Source organism: Amblyomma mixtum, chromosome 2, assembly GCF_055824585.1.
Source record: "Amblyomma mixtum isolate Tamu chromosome 2, ASM5582458v1, whole genome shotgun sequence".
Classification (NCBI taxonomy): domain Eukaryota; kingdom Metazoa; phylum Arthropoda; class Arachnida; order Ixodida; family Ixodidae; genus Amblyomma; species Amblyomma mixtum.
Window position 1 is genome coordinate 318,664,867 of NC_143013.1, and position 9,274 is coordinate 318,674,140.

Consider the following 9,274-nt stretch of genomic DNA (forward strand, 5'->3'; position numbering starts at 1 on the left):
TATTCTCGACATCGCTTAAGTATGTTCAAATAAATATTGCTACGGAATGCAGCATGAAAGAAAACAAAAATGACAGCTGTGCTTTACCGCGCCACGTTCGGTGAAGGTGGCTTCACCGCAAAATGAGTTATGAAACGGAGAAGCCAGCTACAACTGCTGGATTGTCGGGTTAAATAAAATGGTTTTTGAAAATTGGATTTTAAGAAAAGGAAATGGCGCATTAATTGTCTGAAATTTCGGTGGACACCCGAACCGCGCCTAAGGGAAGCGAAGAGTGAAAGAGAGAAAGAGGTGCCGTACTGAAGGGCTGTGGAATAATATCGACCAACTGGGGATCTAGCAATGGCGCTAATGTCATCCATGGAATAAAAAGCCAGTTGTCATTACGTTAGACTTACACTGTTCAATTGAACCATGATATTTTGCAGAGTAGCAAAAAGAACACGTGATTCTTGCGCTATGTTTCGCTTTTCCGCCTGTCGAAGTGCTAAGGTTCAACGCAAAAGCGCATGTCTATCGTAACTGAAGGAGACCAACTCGCACAGAAGTGAGTTTGTGCTGAAAAAGGGTGTAGTCTCTCTGAGACGTGTACTCATGGGAGGGTACTATGTTTCAGTTCATTTTTGCTGCTGTTTATACTTATGCTGTTGCTTGTTTTGCTGCGCTAGCTCTCAACAGCTTCAGCAGCGGTCATCACGCTCTCCCCAATCACGCCTCTAATCTCACGCTGTTATATGCGCCGGTAAGTTGTCGTCGCTTGGGTACACCACGGGTGAACCACGGGCGACGACAGGCGTTTGGAATGTAAGCAGCGCTCGCGACGCTATGCGCAAAGGCATTTGCAAGAAATAGCAGAGGAGGGCAAACGATCACGCTGTACTTAAGCGACCGATCATCTCAAGTGCATAAACTGGCTGAAAAATACAGTGACTGAAAGGCAAATCACTCATTCACAGCCCTTTAAAGGTGCACTGAAGAGGATTCTGAGCTTGCCTTTTTAACGCGGTAACTCGGTCTACACGCTTCAAGGATTTTTAGAAACTTCAATTACTGTCCTGTTCGGCCGATTTCCCTGTTAAATTGGGTTAAATTCCCTGGCTCCCGCCTTTTATTTTTTTTTAACTGACCTCCGAGAGTAGAAGGAATCAACCAGCGCGTGGAGTGCCTTTCAGCCAGTCCCATGTCAGCTTGCCGCTCTGCCATCGGCAGAATGGCACGTGGTCGTAAGTGGAGTGATCTGCGAAAGCGAAGAGTCCACGAGTATTTTTATTTCCGTGGGCCCAGTTTGTGGCTATGTTGTCTGCGACTGAAACTATTTGTACACGAAAACATAAAAAAAAAATAAAAACAAGAGCGAAGCCTTGACATGACTGCTGAAAGGCACTCCACGCGTTGGTTGACTGCCCCCAATTCGGAAGTGAGAGCAAAAAAAAAAGAGAAAATACGGAAGTCTGTACATTTAATCCGATCTAATAGCGAAATCGGCTGCATAGGACAATAACTCAAACTTTCTAAGAATGCTCGGAGCGTGTAGATCGAGTTTCCGCGGTATAAAGGCGAGCTCAAAATCCTCTTTAGTGCACCTTTAAGCCTAAGAAAGCACTCGGAATCGAGAAATGGCCGCCTGTCACCATTAAAGCTACGCTACAGCTCATCGGCCCATGTCTGAGCACTGTAGCACGTCTGGAAGTTTGGCGCTCCTCCGCCGGCCCCGCCTCCCGGGGCGGAGCTTCCTGACCTCCCTGAGCTACGCGGCTTATTGGCCGGGGCCATGGCATAGCTGCCTGACGCCTGAAAGCATCTAACCAATAGCTTAGGAGGGTAGATGTGTAGGCCAGTTGGTGAGACATGAAGGAGCTAAACATCGCAGCGGACACGGGACAGAGAAAGAAGACGACACCTATGTCGTCTTCTTTCTTCGACACAGGTCGAGTCGTCTTCTTTTTCTGTCCCGTGTCCGCTGCGGTGTTCCGCTCCTTTATAACCAATAGCCATCTCTCAACTTGTATACACAGTTTCGAGCGACGGAGGAGGTTGTGAGCATGAAAAAGCCGCCAGGAAGGGCTCGCCAACTTTCGCGCGTGATTGTCGGTCCTCTGCTGCGTGTAGAAGTGTATTATTTGGGCCAGGTCATTTTAAAACACCGTCAGGTGGGTCATTACAGTTTTCAGTAGCAGGAGATAAAAATGCGCACAGGAGGTGACGGTGTGAGTTCGGGGATGAGCGACTGTTGACTTTCACGAAATTCGCGTCTCCTTCCTTGAAAGGAGAGGGCGAAATATGCGCTCCTTCTTCTTTCCTTTTCACTGTTAAAACTCTCTTCAATGCGCCAAGAAGTCGCTGGCATACCCCAGCCGATAGCAACAGTGATGAGCAGCGACTTATTTGTTAAGTTGTGCCTGCATTTTTGTGATTCGGCGTATGCTTCTCTCAATATTTAACCGATGCTCAATTAGCCTGCATGCAACCTATGACTTAGTGTGCAGATTCTTTACATTTCTGCTTCAAATTGGGCTTTGTGCCATTTCTTCTGCAGGAAATATAAAAGATGCCATGAACCAGCGCAAAGTTGCACAGCAGGGCATAAAACGAAAACGCTGCAGCGGACAAGAGCGAGACAACTACGCGCAAACGACAGCTCTAAAAAAGAAAGCGTTTGCTAGTTCGAGCCTGGCTGTCTAGATCTTACCGCTTCTCTCAAGCATGTTTGTTTTTTTAGTTTTATTCCGTCAGCCCAACTTTGCAAAAAAGGCGTCAATTAGCCCAAACCAACACTTCAACGAAGACCTAGAACTTCAGAATGCATACCGCTTCATCAATGTTTGAATCGAATAGGCTAAAATTTACAAGGAAAATAAAACTGAGCGAAGAGAAGCTCTGTTTTAAGGGTATGACGCGGTATAGTCTTAATGGGCCCCTTCAGCGCCCTGGGGTCCTCTGCGTATCGCTTCTCAGACAGGGACGCCATTCTTTCTTTCGCCGTCCCATAAAGTCTAACCTATCTTTAAGAGTACTATACTGTCATAGCATTATAGATCTCTCCCGCTCAAGTACTCCTTTTATGTTACCTAAATTCTGCCTTCACGTCCATATATGCGGAATTGGTCAGTCTCCACCTTACAATCATAGATCGCTGGGAGTCCTCTTACCAATCCTGCCTAGTGGAGCGGTTAAGCGATGCGCACTGCCCCTGCAGGTGACTGTTTCAAACACCGCCAGCGGTGGGGCGTGTGAGACCTTCCCGAGCAGTCTCTCGCAACAGTTCAACTGCCACTTCTCACACTGGTAGGTGGCACCGTGACATGTTTCGCTCACAACGTCGCCGGCGACGATGCCGGATTTTCGGCAGAACGGAAGCCTTAACGTTATCGCGTAAAAATTTACCTTTGTGTGTAATGCGAATTTCAGCGAGAGTTTGTTGGTCCAAAATGCTGATGCCCGTCAAAATGCTTGGTAACTCCGGGTACGGATCTCTGCTGCGTGCTGCGGCCGTGTTTCGATGGAGGCGAAATGCAAAAGGCGCCCGCATAGTCTCCGATGTCGGCGCACATTTAAGAACCGCAGGGGGCCGAAATTAATCCAGGGCGCTCCACCACGGCGTCACTCATAGTCCATGTGTTGCTTCGGGACGTTAAACCTCCTTACAGTACCAGCGCTATCCCGTTTCTACGCACTAACAACATTTTGTCTGTCAGCGAGACTATAAAATATAAGCCAGGCAAACACATCTTCAAGTAATATAGAATCAGTACGGATAAAAATTAGGCTAAATAACCGCTCGGTGTTTATCGGTGGTGTATACAGAGCTCCAAACTCCCCTATAGACAATCTTGTAACCAGGAATTTCATTTCAAGCAATTTCATGGACACGAACTTAAAACAAGATGACCCAATCCTACTTTTAGGTGACTTTAATTCGCCCGGAATTGACTGGAATGCACTCTCCTCTAGTGCAACGGATATGCCTTGCTGTTGAAGAACTAATTTATCTTGCATCTTGCTATAACCTAACTCAAGTTGTAGAAGGTTACGCCAGATTATGCGAAACAGGTATCTTTGTACCTGTGAACTCTGCGAAAGTACATCTGATCACAAAATGGTAATAATGGCTTTAGATATGCTGCTAGGTCATTCGCATAGCAAACGTAAGGCTTTTCTAAACTTTGCAGGCGCTTACAATGTTGGTGTGTTGGAATCCCTCCAGGATTCATTCGATGATTTTATGCATCTTGTTGAAAGCAGTCCTACAGTTGACAAACTATGGGCTTACTTTTCAAACATGGTGGAACACTGTGTGAAGCAGTTTATGTACAAGGAAGAAGAATCCCTGGATCGCAAGGGAAAACATGCACATGAAACGGAAATTAAAACGAAAACGGAGGGCAAACAGGAATAAGTCTGTTCCTAGCGAGAGTAGTGTCATTAGCCAAATGAGTAAGGAATTCAAGCGTCATGTCAAGGTAGCTGAGGACAAGTTTTATAATGTAACAGTGAAAAAAAATATTGGTTTGAGGCACCTAGCAAATGTTGGCGATATGTTAATCCCGCGAAGCATCGAAGTAACGGAGATAGCAATAACACAGAGCAAGCTAAAAACCACTCATTTTTTTTCTTCAGCCTTCACTTCTGGCGACGGCTTGTCACCAACGGCTTGTCTTCAAGCGTCTGCTACGCTTATCACCTAACAGACGGGCCTGGCTCCCCTCCAGTTCAAGAAACGGGCATCACAGAGCAAGGAGTACTTAACTTGCTGTTCCAATTATCTATAAAGAAAAACCCAGGCCCCGATGGAATCCCCAACAAATTCCTGTTCAGATATGCAGGGTAGGTTGCCAAGTACCTCATAAAAGTTTTTCAAATATCTAATACCACAGGTTTTTTTCCCGTCTCCTTGGAAATATGCCAAAGTTTTTCCGTTGCATAGGAGTGGTTGTAAAATGGTTGTCAATAATTTCTGACCAATTTCTCTCTTTTGTACACGTTCTAGGCTGTTTAAACGTATTGTATTTAAATACCTTGTGGCGTACCTTGAAAATAATAACATACTTCATCCTTCTCGTCATGGGTTCCGAAAAGGACTTTCTATAATTACTCAGCTCATAAAACCGTACACGATCTCTCAGAAGGAATAAACTGCCGTAGTCAAAATGACATATTATTCCTGGACTTTTACAAGCATTCGATAGGGTATCCCATCCAAAGTTGTTGCTAAAAATTAATGCTAGTATATTCAGAAACCCTAAAATAACAAAGTGGTTTTCTTCCTACCTCTCCTCCCGTCAACCGTTTGTACACTTCGAAGGTTATAAATCGACTTCTTCCCCGGTAGTTTCAGGTGTTCCACAAAAAAACGTTTTCGGTCCCCTTTTACTTTTTTTATTTACAGAAATGATCTTCCAAAGTCTATCACAGTTCCAATCAGATTGTTCGCTGATGATTTTGTTGTATACAAAGCAAATAAGACCCCAACTGATCAAGAAGAACTGAACGCTAATCAGCAGGCAATGAAAAATTTGTGCCCTAAGTGGCAAAAGGTGCTAAACTCTGACAAATCCGTAACTATATCTTTTACTAGGACGAAAGATATTATGATATACCTTTACTCCATTGCAGGTAAACTAGTTAATAGAGTGCAACAGCACAAGTGTCTTGGTTTAAGTTTCGCTTCTGACCTACGCTGGAATACGCACATATGTAATGTATGCTCCAAGGCACCCAAAGAAATTTGGGGACTAAGTCGTAAAATCCAAAGTGCACCTTTCGATGTAAAAGTACTTACTTCTGACACCTCTGTAAAACCTGTAATTGAATATGGGAAAATTGTTTGGGATCCATACACCGCATTTAACGAAATAAAAATTGAAAATGTTGAGAAACACGTTTCTCATTAAATCTGTAATAAATATCGCCGAACCAATTCACCGATCGAATTATGTAAATTGCAAACCTTAAAAGTCTACAATAGAAGAAAGGCTGAAGTTGACGCGTGGCGCGATGAATGAATGAATGAATGAATGAATGAATGAATGAATGAATGAATGAATGAATGAATGAATGAATGAATGAATGAATGTTCCTTTGTTTATAATCAATAACATGCCTTGTAAAAAGTAATGTCACTATATTTACACTCAACAATAATTTCGTTTTATCTGTGGCACATAACAATTTTCGCAAACAAACTATTCATTTTTAAACTTCATTTTGGAATACACTATCACCCGGCATAAATACATCACGTTCAGTATCCGTATTCAAATAACAAGTAGATTTTCTTCTAACAGGACATAACTAATATTGATTGCTTTTCACTTTTACTATTATGAATACTCACTATTGCTGGCCTTTTTTCGTTAATCAGTGTTTTTATGTAATTCCTAACCTTTTCTGTTGTCATACATTGTTGTGCGCTTATTTGAATTTTATCCTTTTGTTCCTTTCAGTCGGTTGGGCTGTCAATATCTTTGAGTGTATGCGGTTGTATTGTATTTGTTCTTCGTATCTGTATAATGTTTCCTGCATTAGAGTTAATATGACTTCTAAGCACCCAAGTTCTTCCGTTTATTATAAGTGTGCTGCAATATTTTTACTTTTTTCCTGTTCCCTTATATATGATTGAAATGCGTTGTTGCTTGTTGTCGTAGTATAAGCTTATTATGCAAATAACAGGAGGTACCGATAGAGTCACTGACTCTGGGACCTGCTTCTGTATATTGATTTTTTTGTAACCACCTATGAATGAATTCAAATTTCAAATTGCAATTTCCTATTCATATAAGGCGGACGTCCGACGTGACAGGCGCAGTTAGGGAGTCTGGGGAAATGGGAGAGAGGAGGTGAGGAGCGAGAAAGAGAGAGTGAGGGCACGGATGCCGACATAATTTTCTCCGAACGTGCCGACGCAGCTGTTTCTGGAGAACAAAAACAAAAAATACGTGCGGTCAGTGCGATTCACGCGACAGTGTATGCGTTAGCATTAGAGACCGTCTGCCGTTTGCTCTCGTGTACTCAGCTTCAGCTGCTAGACGACCCACTTGCATCTTTGAATTTGCTTTCACGATGAGTTTGTGGCACCGGGATGCTTCTCGAGGTGTCTGGGTAGATGTAGCCTTTTGGAGAGTGCAGGTTGGCATGTGGAAGACGCATTTTCAATGTGCAACACCCAGATGTTCCCGAGAGATGGAGGCTTCACTTAGACAGACAGAAGGAGCATGCGCTGCCGCTGAAATGTTGCAGAGCGCGTGGACTGCGATTTCGTCCTCTCTATCCCCTCATTTCCTCTCGCCCCGTTTAGGTCTCTACGCCCTCCCTTCCGTCTTGACTTCTCGGATTGGCAGCCGCGTTTCTTCCTCTCCACTTCTCTTCCCCCTTTTTTGTGATTGGCCGCGACGTCTCTTCCTCTCCACTCCCCCAAATGATCTACAAATTACACTCCGTGGTATGACACAACCCCACACGGCCGGATTTTGCGAAAATGAGGGTAGTAATGCTACCACATCAAAATGGTACGTACACAATGCAAATTGTACCGCAATTTCAGGTATACAGTTCGTGGACTGTAGATGTTTAAATGTCACAATTTTATACCGTGCGGACTCTTCAGTACGTTGCTACCAAGATAAAACCGGTATATACTTACCTCTCCAGAGATACTAGTAAGCTGATATCCATGCCCTAAAAGTGCCTGCCAAATACACTCCGCCCCATTTTTATTCTCCTCGTGAAATCAGGCTCGTGGTCCGGATTTGTGGCCGCTACCTTCCCCAAGTAAATGTAATCTCTTACCACTTCCAATGCATCGCTGCCTATCGCAAAGTGCTGCTCTCTTATGAGACTGTTGAACGTTAATTTAGGTTTTTTTTTTAATTTTATGGGTCAAAATAGCGCACAAAAACAGCACAGCGATAAACAGCACAGTGGAAAAACGGCACAGCGACAAAACATTTTACACAGGGAAAAAACAGCATGGCAACAAAACAACACGAGGAAAAAGTAGCACGCGTCAAAACAGCACGCCGGACAAGACAGCACAGCGACAAAACAGCACGACGACAAAACACCACCGCGTAGTACGGTGCAGCGGAAACGGTGAATCACAACACATACGGCAGCGACCTTTGGAGTTAGCGAGTGCTCGTTTCGCAGACTCAGTATGGAACATGGTAGGGTAATATTCGCGATCTCAAATAGCCACTTTTTTGTGGCGGGTAATGGAATTAGTAAGGCTGAACAAGTTGTTCTGGAGGCGCCGATTGTGTGGGTTGACCATCGTGGTGCTGAACTCTGGCAAATACGTCCGACGTGGGGCTCTGGGTGTGCCACAAGTTCTTATTCTTCAAAACTCTCGCTGTCGGCGATTGAATCTTCAGCGTTTTGTTTGGAGCGAAGCTACGGGGTATTCATACATTGAAAATATCCACTATGCGATGCGTAATTTTAACGGTGGCAGGACTGGCCGAGCCGACATTTTCAGGTTGTTTAGTGTTTAACCAGAGGACGCTGCACAGTGGTTGTCTGAGGCTGACCGGCAGTTACGTTATTCTGCGAAATGGACCACAGAGCTGAGCTGAAAATTCGTGTATCAGCGTGCACTTGTTGGGTGTAATTTTATATTGAAGCTCTTTTCACTTCGAAGAAAATTATCTCGAAGCATCAATGTTCGGAACATTTGACCAAAGCCATTTCGATGCTTCCCAATTTCAAAAGTTTTGCGTCAGAACGTACGAAGCAGATCAAAAAATAATAATACATCAATCTGAATTCGAGCCATGGATGCGCTAAGCTTTTCGGTGTCTTTCAGCACTCTGCCATCGCAGCAGCCGCTCGCTCTCCCTTTTCTAACTGGTAGCCTCTGACGCTGTGATTTGGAAGTTTTCATCGCCGCGAATGTTAGCTATGGCTGCTGAAGAGAGGTCGAGGGTAAGTACTTAGTGCTTAGAATATACTCAGTATATCCTAGGCACTATAGTGAGGGCTATCACGCGTAAAAATGAAAGCAAGCGAGACACCCCATGCATGCTGCCTAGCTTTTGAAAAAGGGAGCGGCTCCGTGTGGCGGCACGTAATGCCTCAAAAGCAGCCAAAGAAACCGAACATAGCTAGCAAATAAGGTTGCCCAGATTCTGCATATATAATACAAAAAGAAACTAGATAATGAAGCCAAACAAGCAAGGACTACATAACCACTAGTTCAGCCATATGCACCGTTCAAGCAGCGCGTTTCCTCAATGAATAATACGCCCTGTTTATTAATGAATCAGCGAAACGAGTACTC